This window comes from Numida meleagris, chromosome 4 (genome assembly GCF_002078875.1).
Source record: "Numida meleagris isolate 19003 breed g44 Domestic line chromosome 4, NumMel1.0, whole genome shotgun sequence".
NCBI lineage: Eukaryota > Metazoa > Chordata > Aves > Galliformes > Numididae > Numida > Numida meleagris.
Window position 1 is genome coordinate 12438588 of NC_034412.1, and position 15562 is coordinate 12454149.

At 39.1% G+C, this 15562-nt stretch overlaps 1 protein-coding gene and 1 long non-coding RNA gene across 10 annotated transcripts in view; one reads left to right on the forward strand and one right to left on the reverse strand.

The window, feature by feature from the left end:
- Positions 1-486, reverse strand: part of TRIP12 (thyroid hormone receptor interactor 12) — a 72160-nt gene extending 71674 nt beyond the window's left edge. For 5 of the 6 annotated variants that reach the window (XM_021397383.1, XM_021397381.1, XM_021397384.1 and 2 more), the window contains exon 1: positions 240-486. The gene's annotated coding sequence lies outside the window, so the exon portion shown is untranslated. The remainder of the gene's footprint in view (positions 1-239) is intronic. The other variant, XM_021397382.1, reaches the window with a different exon arrangement.
- The window catches only part of LOC110399154, a 44709-nt gene continuing 29675 nt past the window's right edge, over positions 529-15562 (forward strand). For 3 of the 4 annotated variants that reach the window (XR_002438926.1, XR_002438925.1, XR_002438924.1), the window contains exons 1-3: positions 529-971; positions 1342-1500; positions 15188-15299. This is a non-coding gene — a long non-coding RNA (uncharacterized LOC110399154). Of the gene's footprint in view, positions 972-1341; positions 4799-15187; positions 15300-15562 lie in introns of those variants that run through there. The other variant, XR_002438923.1, reaches the window with a different exon arrangement.

The following is a 15562-nucleotide window of genomic DNA, read 5'->3' on the forward strand; positions in this document are numbered from 1 at the left end:
GGGGCCCGGCCGCCCCCACACACGGCCGCGCTGCGCCCCCACCCCAACAACGCCCCGGGCCGGAACACCGGCCCCGCGGAGGGCAAGATGATCGGGCAGACACAGCGGGCCCGGAGAGCGGGGGCCCTCGAATCGGGGGCCCAGACCGCCGGGGGCCCTGGAACCGGGGGCCCTGGAACGCTGAAGCCCTACGCCCCGCCTCCCCCAGCGCCCCCAAGGAAGCGGAGGGCCGCGGATACCTAGTTTGTCCCGATGCGGCCTCCGCAGACGCTCCGTGCCTCTCCACCGCCCGGTAGCAGCCGCCTCTCTTCCCTTCAATTATCAGCTGAAGCCGCAGCACCAAGCGGCATCCGCCTCCGCCGCCGAACCCCTTCCAGCGGCGCGGGGGGGAGCCCGGGGGACTACTTTCTCCCAGCGCCGGGGCCCCGCCGGGGTCCACGCAGCCCCCGGCCCGACGGGCGGCCCCCGCCTGGGCTGCCGCCCCCCACGCAGCCCCCGCGGCGTCCGTGTGCGCGCCCGGCTCCCTGCGCTCGGCGGATTCGGCGGCTGGCGCGCGGTATCCCTCCGCCGGGGTCGTCACCCCGGGGTCCGCGCCGGGACCTCCCCTCCGGCAGGGGGCGGGAGGGGCGGGAGAGGCCCGCGGGGCAGCGGCGCTCTGCTGGGGGCTCGAACGCTGCCCGGCCGCGGTGCCAGCGCCGGCTCTGCTCCTTTAAAAGGGGGCCGGGCCGGCGGTGACCCCGCGTGATGTCCGCCTCTTCCTGGTTGCTATAGTCACCGCCTTCTAGCGTCCCAAAATGGCGCTGTGCCGCCCGCGGAGGCGTTCGAAGCGCGGCGGTGCGACTCGGCCCCGAGCGAGGACTGCCGCCGGCTGCCATCACCCTGTGGGAGGTGCGGGCCGGGCCGCCGCCCCTCGCCTTGTGGCCAGGGATTCTCTTTCTTTTCCGTCAGAGAGGCCGGGGGGCCGCTCCCAGGTGCGGCCGCTGTGGAGATAGCGAGGGCGGCGCTGAGGGAAGGGGCTCGGGGTGTCCCGCTGCGTGGGGGCCGGCGTCCTGAGGGAGGGAGCTGCCGCCTAAAGAAGGGCGTTGTGGGAGGGGGGCACCGCTGCTGCCCGTGGGATCCGAGGATGGAGGAAGGGACCTGGGTGAGGGCTGCAGGGCGCGCGGTGGGGAAAGTCCTCCAACGGGGCTGGTGCCTAGAGAAGGTGTCCACACACATCTGTGACTTTGTCATCTTGAAGCAAAGTGATGTTGCAGAAAGGTATGGCAAATGATCGAAGTACTGCTGTTGAAAATAAGCGTGCAAACAAAAAATCCTTAAGTAATGTCCCTGTATTTCTCCTAGGGAAAGGCAAGCTGAGCTGCACCCTCAGGGTAGCTGGACTTAAGAAAGAAAATAGCCCAACACCTCGCACTAGGAGAATAAAGCTAAATTGTCTGTCTGGGAATAGGAAAACTGAAAACAGAAAAATGATTTTCTTCCAGAGATGAGGAAACTTTTCAGGTTAGCAATCAAGAAATTAAAGGGAGTGGGAGATGGCAAACTGAAATTAAACTGCTAGTCCAAATAACCTGTGTTTTTGGTTTTTTATCTGCTCCTTCTTTTGGTTTCTCTCATGCCACATCTTTTATAACTCACCAGTGCTCTCAGATGTTTCAGAAAGGTGGGGAGAGGGAGTGTAATTTCAATCTCCCTCAAAACTTCTTTGAGATAGCCCTTACTTTGGACGTTCAATTTACCATTCATTTTTGCACTCAGATAATAAGACTCTTATTATTATTGTTATCTACGGTTTTTCACTTCTCATTTAGGTTTCCTCTGAAGGACTTCAGATATCTATTTTTGGTTTTATTTTCACCTGTCCAATTATATCCCTAAGACAAACCAAAGTCATTTAAGGAAAACTGCAAAAAGCTTTGTAACAGTCAGTGGAAGTATATGATTTCTCTGGGGAGACGGGACAGCGGCCTTTCAGTGTCTGAAGAGGGACTATAAAGAAGAAGATGGCAGACTCTTTAGCAGGGTCTGTTGTGGTAGGTCAAGGAGAAATGGTTTCAAAATGAAGGAGGAGAGATATAGATTAGATATAAGAAAATGCTTTTCTTACTGTAAGGCTGGGGAAGCACGGGCATGGGTTGCCCAGAGGGAGGTTGTGGATGCCCCATCCTTGGAGACATTCAAGATGAGACTGCACCAGGCTCTGAGCAACCTGATCGAGCTGTTGGTGTCCCTGTTCATTGCAGGGAGTTGCACTATGTGATCTTTAAAGGTCCTTTCCAGCTCAAACAATTTTATGGTTCCATTGTTATAATTAGTTTGTTAATGTTTCTTCATCAGAAGCATTTACAGGAAGCTAGTGTCATTGAAAACTAGTTGTTTTGGGTGGTTTGAAGGCTTTTGGTTTGATTTTAGTACAGTAAGCTCATCTGAGTATGATGTGGTGAATGTGTTTGGATATATCATTGTACCCTCTGAAAACTTTCAAATTCAATCACAGTTGAATTAACTATTGCTGAAAACAGCTAACTCCACATAAGTAATCTCTGCAATTGTAACTGCAGTACATGTAAACTTAGGGATGCTAGTTAGCATTGCTGTGGCTGTGGAAGAGGTCTCTGAGTAAAATAGTAATTAAAGGTGTATGCATCACCAAATTGCCAAGTCACATATCACATACCACGTGTGTAGCTGTCCTGGGGTAGCATCGAGGAGGCCCTGTAGCTGGTTCATGTTTGCAGTATGTTATTCTGCGGCCTCCATAATAAATCAGTCACTGCATGAAAGACCTTATAATCTAAGCCTCCAGCCTTGCGCATAGTTCTACGAACACTAAGTTTGCTACTTTGAATAGTCCCATTCTTCAAAGTCAGTGCTTTCGAAATGGTGCATTGTTTGTTTAAGCAGAAAGAGTATCTGCAGTTGTATGGTGTATTCGTATGAAGGCTCTCATATTTCTGTGAACACAGCTCTACTTTGAATTGGCTCCACAGGCTTTACGTGAGCAGTAAATTCAACTTTTCCACTACAAAGTTACTAGTTTACTGGCAATGGTTTATACAGCTACAGAGTGTATAGACCAGTGGTCATGGGCAGGCTTTCCAGGTACCAGCCGACTAACAAGCTGACTAACAAAGTATACTAGAACCAGAAATCCTCTGCAAATACACAAAGTCTTAGGAAAGTTTTAGAGCAAAAAAATTCAGTTGAACAAGGCGGTCATCTCTGAGGAAGAAGCCAGTGTATTGCGGCAAGCTTTGTGTTCAGCCCTGTCTACAGTCTGTGTGTTTTGTTCAGCTTTTTCCCCTCGCTCCAGGGAATTGAATTATTTTTCCATTATGCACCCTGGTATATGAGGGATGTTCTATAGACAGCTTTCCTAAGTCTGCTACTGCCTCATGATTGGTACGGTAGGCTTAAACTGTTGTATACTTATAATTGAACATAAATGAATTGAAATTGCTGTAAATAAAAATAAAAGATCTCTCTGAAACCAGAGGTAAGCATACACTAATAAGTTTGCTGAGCCTAAGTATAGTGTAGCAGTCAAAGCAGGAGGACAAAACAGGACAACAAGCCCCTAGGCTGTGATGCTGCAGGAGCATGTATCTTTGGCTGTAAGCATGTCAATTACTTTAGTACTGCAAAAATAATTCAGAAAACATTTATTATTTTTCAGTACTGCTGTTTGCAATAATGGCAAGGTGTGTTTCTGCATCTTTACTTGTCTTTAACTCAAATCTAGAGAAACTAGGACGTGTGGAAAAAGGAAAACAAGGCCTGGTGCAGGCAAATTATATAGGAAGCAGACCAAAACAGAGGCTGTTTGAACGCTTTTAACCAGTCAAATGCAGTAGTAGTTGGAAGAATTAGCAAGAAATATACATCTGTGTGGATGTTTTTGTGCCCCAAACATGACCAGGAGGCACTGATGCAACTTTACCTTTTGCAGCAAATGACAGCTTCCATCCTAGATAAAAACTCAATTTCAGTTAATGCTTCAAATTTAGAGGCAGTAACCAAAACTTTTTAAACAAAAGTATTGACTACTCACTAGCAAGTATGCACTTACATTGAGAAGCTGGGAAGAGAAGATTCCCAGATAGCTTCTGCTTAAGCTACTCAAAGGTGGATGCTGAAGGAGAAGCCTTGTAATTCACTACAAAAAAAAACTCTTCTAAAAATAGACTGTACAGAAGTGCAGGTCTATAAATAAGTATTCGTGGAATACAGCTTAAATAGCTAGATTGTATAGAAAAAAGATCTTTTGAACCAACAGTGAAAATATTTATTTTATTTTAGCTGTTTTAAGGCTCTAAACATAACTTCAGAATTGCAGGGAAACTATCTTACACATTCCTTCTGCATGAGCATTTAACAGTTCCACTGCAGAAATAAGAAATCTCCTTGAGTTTTGTAAGTCCACACTGTTCCATCCAGCCACATGATAGCTCTTCACAGCTTAAATGGGACTAGATGCTCTTGAGAGGTAATGAGGCTTTTTTTGCCTTGTTACTTAACACAGAACAACTGTTCCACATAATCATTTCTCTGCAGATTAACTTACATCTTATTTTGTGGGGAGACATCCTTTAGCTTAAATAGTGCCATTGTGTGTAGGTAGCAGTGTGTGTATGTGTACGTACGTGATTGGTTTTTTTCTTTTTTCATTTTAGTAAATATTCTCTCTTGACAGTCTTGTTTTTTTTCAGTTTCCACTTATGAAACACTCTCCTTCCTGGTCACTGTGGTACCTTTTCTGTGCATTTCTTCCCATTAGAACTTTTATTCTAAGTAAACAGTCTTTTGAAAGCCTGGTGCAAGGGCATTGTTATATGCTGTGTCTTCTGGAAAATTGCGTGATTTTAAATTTTAAGATTGTATTTCACTTCCTGTACCAAAATCATATTACTGACTTGACTGTCATTTGATCAATTATTATTCCAATGTCTATCTTCCCCATTGTCAGTTTCCAACTCATAAGCTTTTGGTTTATTGCAGAAATTATTCCTAAATTAATGACCTTACCATTTGAATTTTCAATTTCATTTTTCTCCCCCCAGCAGTGTTTTGAGTTTTTTATGGAGAGGTTGCTGTACATGTCAGGAAAAATGTACTGCATAGAAGACAGGTTTGGCCATAAAATCTCTGTATATACAAGAAATTCTGGTACAGTTTATGGAAACAGTGTATAGTTCTTGTTTTGTGTGTGTGTGTGTGTAGAACATATAGAATGGGAATTTTTTTTTTGTCTCGAGGCCACCATCAAGATGGCAACCTGTTTAACATATGCTTTTCTGGCTACCTTTCATTGCGTGTGTTCTTCAATCATTCTTGAAATGCCAAATTAATATTTCATATGCCTGTTATAATTTGGCAAGGTAGGTCACAAACAATAGACGTTATCTTTTTGTACAGAGCAGGCAGTAAACCGTATTGCTTCCAACACTGAACATAAAATTACTCCAGATAGCCACATAAATACCCTTTCAAAATAAAATTTCTTATAAATGGTCTTTCAGATGAAAAATACCGTCTTTAAAAATTGCAAGAGAGGAATCCAGATGGTAGGGTAGTATAGAAAAGGTCAGTCACTCATCTAACAAGCTATAGAGACCCCCAAAAATTCTTAATCTGCTTATAGGACAGGCTGATAACTGGAAAGATGAAGCTGGTAACAAAAGAAACATAATGAGAAAATGATCTACTCAATATGTAATTAATACTAGCATCTGTCACCATTTCACAAATGCTGCACTAATCAGAGGATTTTGTCATGTTAGTAAAATGTTTAACTACTTACCTGTAAAACAATGGAATCAGATATATATGTGATTCATGTTGTTTTGTGCAATATTCTATATATGATCTGCTTGTATAGTGGGATAGCTGAATTGTATTGAATGTGTAACTGCAGAATTGTATGTTTGGTCAGACATCGCCAGCTAGACTCTATAACAAATATATACAGGAGATGCGGATGAGTAAATAGTGTAAGTAACTAGGCAAACAGTTCTGATGACTGTTCTTGTTCTTTATCCATCATTGCTTCTATTGTTCATTTCAACATCTTAAATTGGTTTCTGATTAATTCAATACATTCTGAGCACAACATGTTATTCTGAATACTGTGAGTAGCACGATATTTTCTTAAAGTAACAATCTTGTAATTAATTGTTTTCATTTCAGAAAATGAAATTGTTTTCTGGCATTTTTAGTTGTAAAAATTCCAAAGCTACAGCACTTAATCTCAAAAGCCATTAAAAACTGCTTTACAATAAAAGATGTTAATAAAGATTTTTAAAATAAAAATTAAAAAATAGCATTGTCAATAAAATTTCTTATTGCTGTTGTACCTTGAGCTTGTTGGTAAGTCTTAATACCGACACTTGATGCGTAACCTATTTGATTAACAGATGTCACTTGTAGTGCTTAAGCCAAATGGATTGGGGAAAAAAAATAACAGATGTTTCATGTAATATGAAATTAATTGTAGATTAATTACTGTAGTAACTTTTTTCCAAGATTAATCTGATTTTTAAGTAAAGATCTGTAGGAGCTGAACCTTTTTCAAAGTCTTACAGTTTTGTTTGCATTTCAATCCTGTACAATGCTGTAACAGTTATTGCCTACCCAGACTACTCTCTTCCTTGACATTTAAAACTGAAAATTTGAGTTCTTAATGAACCAAAAAAGTGCACAAATTTCTCTTCAGAGGCACTTAAACAAAGTAGTTGTTATGAGTTATTTGTATAGAGGACTTAACTGCATAAAATTATCAAATTGTTGTCTTAAATTAGAATAGTTGGAAGCACAGTTCCTTCATGTCAGGAGAAGGAAGCCATTTTGTGTCAGCTCAGGAAGTGCTTCATTCTGCTGATAAAGCATATTTCCAAAATAATTGAACATTTCCGGCGGCATTAAGGAATGATTACCTGGAGAATGTTTGTTAAACATAAAATACATTGGGAAGTCTCCTTTCCATTTTCACTGATTTAATTCAGATATCTAAATAAATAGCAAAGCTGCTTGAAAAATGGAAACTGTTCCTGTGGGGAAATCATGGTTTGTTGGGAAAACACAGATATTGCTACTGGGTGTTTTTGTCCAAAACTAAAATATATCAGTTTAGCTATGTTGTGACATGTTGCAGTTTGGATGCCTGATATTATTGTACTACTTCAATAATGCCATCTCTGGCTGTACACAGTTGTTCAATCTTATCCATGCCATTTTGGGAAAGATTTGGGAATTCTTTGGTCATGCTGCAACATTAAAGGCTTAGTGCAGCACAAGAATGCAACTGATACAGGAAAATTGGGACTTTGAGCAACTGAAATCCAGTTTGTGATATATTACAGTTTAGGGCTTCCCTTACTGGTGGATCAAGGATTTCCTGCAGAGGCATCATATACAGCACTGCAAGTATTTTTCTTGCAGAAATTTGAGAAGCAAATTTCTGTTTTCTATTTTTTTTTTCTTTTTTCCTCTTCCTCAGATGTTACTGAATGCCAGCCCTGTGAGAAATTAATGTATGAATTTGAAATTAGTGTTATGATTGATATTAAATCTCTAACTGAACTTCCCATGTGACAAATATTTGTCTGTGAGTCTACAATAATTCAGTACTGTCATTAAAGCTGATAAAAATTTGTTTTTGAATTGTTCAAATATCATATTTGAAGATGTTGGAATATTCTCGTATCAACTCAAATTAAGGTATTTTCAGTTTTTCTCATCATTATTTGCTATTAATTTGATTTTCTGTGTTACAGGAAGGCCTATAAATGAACTTTTTGTGTTATCTAAGCTAGTTTTTGTCCACTTGTAACTAGTCTTTATTGTACAAACAGCAATATACCACACTGAATTGCAATGATGAAGCTACTATTTTATGTTTTGTGTGTGTCTTTCTTAAGGGTATCATGCTCGATCTAGTTCTACCTGTAAGAATGTTTTTCAGATAATGAAGTTTAATTTTGTCCACGTGTGTGCGAGTATCTTCTGCTTAAGTAAATGCTAAAGTGTTGTTCATGTGAGTCTGTTGTTATTGTCAGTGATTTTCCTTCTAACTCTTCACTTGCCTTACTTTGGGTAGAGCATCCAGCATCTCTGTTGGTTCTCTGTTTTAGGAAACATCAAGAATAATTCTACTTTTGTATTACTGAAATTAACTTTGTGGTCTTATCTTTGGTCTTGTTTCCTCTCTTCCTTCTTCAAATTAGGAAGATAATTATTTGTTCATTTCTGTTGCTTTTATTAACCAAGAACATTTTTCTTTATTTTGTTTCCTGTATACACTGGAGCATTCATCATGAAGAACTGTCAGATATGTTTACTTGACTACGTGCATTGTATATTTTTATTTATTTATTGTTCATTATTAAAAAAATATATCACTCAGTAATGTGTTTAAGGGAAGAGAGAAAGAAGAGCAGTAGGCAAAGCTAGGACAGAATCAGGATTTTATCTCTGTGTGCTAAGCTGTACAAGATTGCTTCTAAATATACACCAGTGTGACTTGTTCTTAAACTTGCTGAGTTTGGTCTAACTGCTCTGTGGAGACTTGCAAAGAATTACCTGACTTTTCGACATATCTAAATCAATTTGTGTTTGTCCCAGATTTATCAGTATTCCGTATCATAACATCGTGTGACAGGCTGTTGGGTGCAGAGACACAGTGCACTGGGGAGCTGTGTTTCTTGTTTATCTCTAGCAGTCCCACGTGAGTTCTGGCTCTCCAAGAGGAAGATACACTGGGATGTACTGCATTTCCCAGGAGCCTCCACATGATTTCCGATTCCGGGGGATGGGGGAAGAGCTCTGTTTTCTGGGGGACAAGCGGTAGAGGGCCTGTCGATAAAGACTCGGACTCTCTCCTCCAGTCTTATTTTTGGTTCATGTTGATTTATTACTTTTAATTATTCTGTATTATCTCACATTCCTTTCAATAAATTAGTTTCTCCTATCTCAATTGGGTTTTTCCCTCTTCCTTCCCACTCTTCTCCCAAGGGGAGGGAGGGATGTTGTGTGATTAACTCTTCAAATCGCGACACTATTTTGGTGTCCAGTGTGCGGCATCACCAGATGTCCTGTACAGGACCTCAGTGTCACCCAGATATCCACATGGGGCAACAAAATAGTGCCATGTGATTAACTCTTCAAACCATGACAATGTTAAATTGAAATTAGCTGAAATTAAACCAAAGTAAAAGTGCCTGCAGCTTTTGTATGGGCTGCACTAAATTAGGTAAAAATCATGCAGTGGGTGTAAATGTCATTTGTTGGATTAAACCTAAATTAGATAAATTAACTGGAGAAGTGTAGTAACAAGAAGAAAGAGCACTAGAAGTCAGTGTGCAGTGAAATGATGAAAGTCTTTTGTTGAAAAGGCAAAATAATATCATAGAAGCAGAAACCCAGGATAGTGTCTGAAGCTAGAGTTCTAAATAACATAATAGGATGATAGTGAACAATAGAGTGAGAGGAATGACAGATGGAGACTGCAGGCAAGAGAAGCTACATAGCCGGGAATTATCAAAAGAGCAAGCAGATACTTATGATAGGAAATGCAGTGTACATTTTTAATATACTTACACATCGAATTAGCACAGCAACTGATAATGAAAGGATAGTTGTCAGCATGAGTTAAGCTGGTGCTAAAGCAGAGTTGTGCAGTAATTTCTATGTAATTTACAGTGACTCCAAAACCTATAGGTAATAAATAATTAATTTCATGATTAAAAAAAAAATTAGGACTGGACAAATCCAGTGTTTGAATATACATAGAAAGAAACAGAACTTTTCAGAAAGCATGCTACCTTTAGTACTGAGTCAGTAACTGAGAAAAAGGACATATTTGTCACCACAGCTTTTTCTGGAAAACTGGAGACACGGGTAATATTCGAATATATCAGAATGCCTGTACAAAGTGACAGCACTCCTGTTCTTTCATCAGATATCATTAAAGATGTAAACAGACAATAAGGGAACTTTGAAAAACACACCAAGTGTATATCTACTCTAAAAAGGTGTGATGGGATTGCTGGGCCCAATGCAATAGTTGTTTCTCAGAGTTTAGAGTGAGAGATGTCTGTGCTGTAAGTGAGCTGGCCACATAATAGTATAGGAAAGCAATTTTCAAAAGATAGTACGTTAGACCGGTTGCAGACAGGTACAAATGAGGATGAGAAGAAGTACCCACAAAGGGAGTGATGAGATTGTTGAACTAAGACTCCGTCTGTAATAAAAAGGATTTCCAGTTACATGTACAGGCTCTGCTGAAGGACATGCAGATTCCCTAGTAAAGGACTTTCAGTTGTAATGCTGCTGTACTGCAGGACTTTTCTATGCAAAGCAGTGAGTCCGACTGTTCCATTATTTGGCTTTTTACTCTGATGGAAAAGGGGAAAAAAAAAAGAAAGGGGGATAGAGGGAGGAAGAGAGAGAGAGAAATTAAAAGCATGGACTAGACCAGAAATTGTAACAAAGAGACCTTGAAACTGAAATAAGGAGGAAACTGAAAGAAACTCCTTCAAATGAAATCTGTCAACCTCTTAGCCATCTAGAAAGGAATGTTATGTCTCACACTTAGCTAGCATCCTTTGTTCTGTTAAATAGTGGAATAATCTCTTTGTGGTGATCTTATCTAGGTCTGCCTGTTTAATCATGTTAATAAATGGCAAGTATCATGCTTATAATTGCAGACTGATCCTCAAGAGTCATTCTTTATTCTCTCTTTTAGTGTTGCTTTCCTCTCAGCACATACCCCCCTCCCTTCTGCGTCGTCTCTCATTGTCCTGCTCTTGTATTGTTTCCTCTGATCTTTATGCACAGGACTGTATGAAGGAAGAAGTTAGCCAGCCTTCAAAGCACCTGTGCTGTAAACATCTGTATTTTGCTTTTTTTATTCTCCTGCAAGTTCTGGGAAAATACTTGAGGAAAGATATTGATCAAGGAAGAAATGAGATATGTAACGGAGAGGAAGGGAACAGACTGCGTCAAGACAGCAGATTACTTGCTCAGACTTAACTACTTTTGCATTCCCTGAACGGAAATACCATTTTCTCTCTAAACTTTTTAATTCCTTCTTCCTTCTGTATTTTACTATAATGTGTTTTGGATGCTTTAAATGGAAGCCTTTGGCAAACATGCACAAGCACACTCCTAATTCCCTTGCTGAAGTGCCTTGATATTTTTGAATAGATGAGCAAAGTGGAGGGAAACTAACAGCTTCATAGTTGATTTATGTGAAATTTTGGAATTGTGACATTTCTTCTTTCCATCCACTCAAAATATTTGTTAGTAGCAACTCACAACGCTGTTTGCTTTTATACCAGGAAGGGGTTTTTTTTGTTTGCTTTTTTGTTTGTTTTGGCCATATGGCATTGAGCTCTACTGGAGTCACTGCTTTATTTTGTTTGCCAACTGAATTGTTTTTGTCTTTTCTTGCTCTTAACAACAATATATTTTTCCCCTCCAAAACCAGGCAGAAGTAGGGAAGGGAAGTACGTGGATTTGCATCACCTCTAATTATTATGTTACTTAACTGCTATAATGTGAAAAAATACCTACACTGGTAAAAGAACAGTGAGAAGACAGCAATCATAATGCATCACTGAAATGCTGTTAACAAACACTTGCAGGAATGAAGTAGGAAATACAAGATTTCTCAGAAGAGCCAAGGAAATATGTGTATTTAATGGTGAATCTATTATGAAGACTAACATTAAATGAATATCTGAAATACTGTGTTATTTATTTGATACAGAATTTTGGTGGCATTATCATTGACTCAAAATCATACCAAGTTTTTTGTAGAGTGCTAATGTATTAATAACTATTGTGATACTGAGAAAAATCCATACTTTCAAGTACAAGCAGTTCAAAATTTCAATCTGATGGCCTGAGAAAGCTTGCTCTTTTTTTTGTAGCATATTAAGCTTAGCACTTTTTTTTTTGGCTAATGAGTGGGTGTGAGAAGTAAACTACAGTCCTGTGCAGTTGTGATTCTATCCATGTAGATAATAAAACAGTAATTTGTATGACTTTCTGTACTATAGCAAATGCAAACAGATTTTTTTTTGGTAGCAACTGTCAAATGAAACAGAGGTGTTGTAAGCCCTATTTTAAATTTTCAAAATGGATAACAATTTGCCAGAACAGCTAAAAGCATCTGATTTCATAGATGTAACAGGTGGCAGCAGATACCTATTTGATTTCATACTGGGCATGCATGAAATGTAGAATGGCATTCATGCATGGGTTTAGTTTAATCTCAGTTTGCCAGACGCTTGCAGTGTTACACACAGGTGCTCACTTTTAGTTCTTGTTCATAGAAATTACATTGAATTTTCCAGTGCAAACTTGGATTTATTCTATATATTTTGATAAACTAAAGAGTTTTATTGCATGTGAATTTCAGTATATCAAGAAGAAATAATGGTTAACTGTAAAGGTGGTCACTTAATCCACACAAACCAGTCTTTTCTTAAATTGCTGCTAGCTTACAAGAACTACTCATGCAAATATTAAAAGCCATATTTATGTGCGCTGCTTCATAAGTTACTATCTGAAACTTCAGAGTACAGAAAATTTTTGATAGAAACCTGTTATAAATGGCAGAAGACACAAATACATGCAATGAGAAGTATTAATACTGCTTAATTAGCGAGAAGACAAGTGGGAACATTGAGAATAGCCACTGAGAAGGTAAAGAAATTTTTGAGAAGTGGCTGTATGGCACCAATAACAGCTTGCCTGCTCACCAGCCTAGGACAGTTGGAGACTTACTTTAACTGGTGAACATACTGGGTCTTTCTGTTGTGCAGTTAGGAGGGAGGTTGCTCTTGCTGGTAAGGTTGTTTAACTTAATCTATTTTATCTCCATCCGTATTTTCATAGCAATGCCCACTGGGAAAAGTAGAGTTAAGTAATATTGTATTGGCTTAATCTTAATAGTTCCCTTCTACTCGTCTCATACAGAACTGTTTTTTGTGAACATCTTACAAGGCTCACCAGTATGTCCATTGAAACAACTCCAGGTTTTAAACTCTGTAATAGCAGAATAGCTAAGGAGTCAGGGATGCAGAGCCACAATGTTTAGGAGTCTTCTATTATTGCAGTTTTCACTGGCAAATGAACAAATGATGTCATCAGACACAAGCATTAGTCACTTTCACAGTAATTCAGGTGAATTGTAAGATGTGTAGCTAGTAGCTTAGTGTAAACAGCTTTTTTTTTTCCTTAATTTAAAGTACATAAATAAATATTCTGAATGCATAAAGAATTTAAATATTTTAGCAGTAACTATGGAGCATTTGGTCTATTATTAAGCTATTCATGTTTACAACCTTAAAGGTCCTTGTATGAAATTAAGCTTTTTTCTCTTGTGGCCCAGAAGATAGTCCATCTTTTATAGCAGTGAGTGATTATGACTGCTTTTTAGTTCTGATGTTGTTATAAGCAGCTCAAGATCTCCAAAATAAGGCAGACTTAAACATCTACTGAGTTTTGTTTAGGTTTTGTTGTGTTGTTCTTAAATCACTCTCACAAGGAATAAGGAAGCTGGAAATACCTGTTCTTCCTGCTGAACAATGAACTCCCTATGGATTCTTCTTTTTGCACTCTAGGTCAAGCTGAATGCAGTGAGGTAATGATGTGTAGTAGGCCAGGTCATCAGCCTCCTCTGGCTCTTCTCCATATTCTTAAATTTACGTGGGACTGAAATAAACAGCTAAGCATTTACCTTATATCCATCCATATTATAGAAGCATGGTCAGGCAAAAGTTTGGGTTTTCACATAAATGCCTTCGAGTGATCAAAGTACCCAAAAAGCTCCATGCAACGTGATAGCAAAGACTGAATTCAGAATGCTTTTCATCTGCTACAGAAACCAAAAACTGCATCAAACTTCTTTCTCTGTGTACCACTTTTGTTCTGTCCTTATTCTCATCTCATGTTTTCCACTAATAGGCATGGAAATAGCCTTACATGCTGATTCTCCTTACACTGATAGAGATAAAAAGTGCTTTTGGAAGTACAGTACAGCAGTTCATTGTTGTGTTATCTCTGCAGTGATTTACAAAAGTACTGGTTCCAAAGCCTTCCCAGATAGCAGGATCATCAGTGAAACAATAACAAGCAGCTTATCATCTCTCTGCATTCTGTTCTCATATTACTGCTAGTGTATTGTTCTATTATTTTAGCAAAGTGGTAGTCTATACTCCACATGTACATTACAGAAATTTTTAAAATGTTTCAGTGTTTTTAATTTCGTCTTTGTATATTAAATTTTAAATGCAGATTGGTTAAATGTTTCATTGCAAAAGAATAAAGGTTGTATGTGTCATTTTAAAATAGGATGAACTTAGGCAACTGAGTAGGATGTTTGCTCTTTTATTCACATAAGGGTTATTTAACAGAACTCAGGATAAGTCTGAGTGTTAATTGGTATTATTTTGTATCTTTATTATCAGAAAGATGATTTCGTAATTCTGATTACCACCTATAATGATATATTATCCCCAAGAAACATCAAAATGATGAATTTTATCTGGCTATATTTGACATTCAGAAGTACACATTGAGTTGTTACTGCATATGAGACATCAACAGGATATGTGCGTGACTTGAAAACTATAGAAGTGATTCACCTGGGCCTGCCTTGGCAGACTCTGGAATCTGAGCTTGAATTTGAAAATTAGTACTGAAAGTGGATTTGACTCTTTGGGACTTACCAATAATTATTCTCAACTTAAACATTTACATATTGACACTGAGACACTTGAGAAATCTGAAGTTCAATTTCACATTGATAAATGTAGACCACTGTCATTGAGTCGAAGATTTGTTGTAATAAATCTAACAGAGTCAGTAAACGTGAGTAGTCCTTTGTGGCTTATTAACAGTGAAGTCAACGCTTGCTTTTACATGCAAGTAGGAAAAACAGAATCTGTAGAGTATGTGTACGCATGTATATATGTGTGTATATGTGTATATATATACGCACTTATGCATGTTTTCAAATGTACACATCACTGATATTCTTATTTGCCAGTTATTGCTCAATGTGTCAGGAATCTATTTATAGCAATGTAAAATCCTGGCTTTACTCAAGCAAATGGAAGAAAATAAAATGGATTTAATACGAGTAAGATTACAAGATTTTTATCATTATTTTTAACCTTGCTAGAGCACCAACTGAATCTGACTTCAGGGTTGTGGTGTGATCTTCTCTAACAACTGGTGTGAAGGCAGAGACATGACTTTCCCATAGACCCAACTGTGACAGCAACAAAACAGAAGTGAGTATTAAAATCTGACACACTGTTCAAGCATACCTGCAATGCTTAGAGAGAACTTGGGAAAGTTACCATTGTCCAGGCCACTTGTTCTTCACCTTTTTATAGCCACATAATTTGCTAGTAATACAACTGAGACAAAAGGTTAATATGCTATGTAAAGAAAAAAAGAAAAAAGAAAAAAAAGCTTTACAATCTTTTCTTTTTCTAACTCTCATTATGTGAGTTAAATGTGTACTTACGGTGGGTGAGCTTTTTCCTAAGTT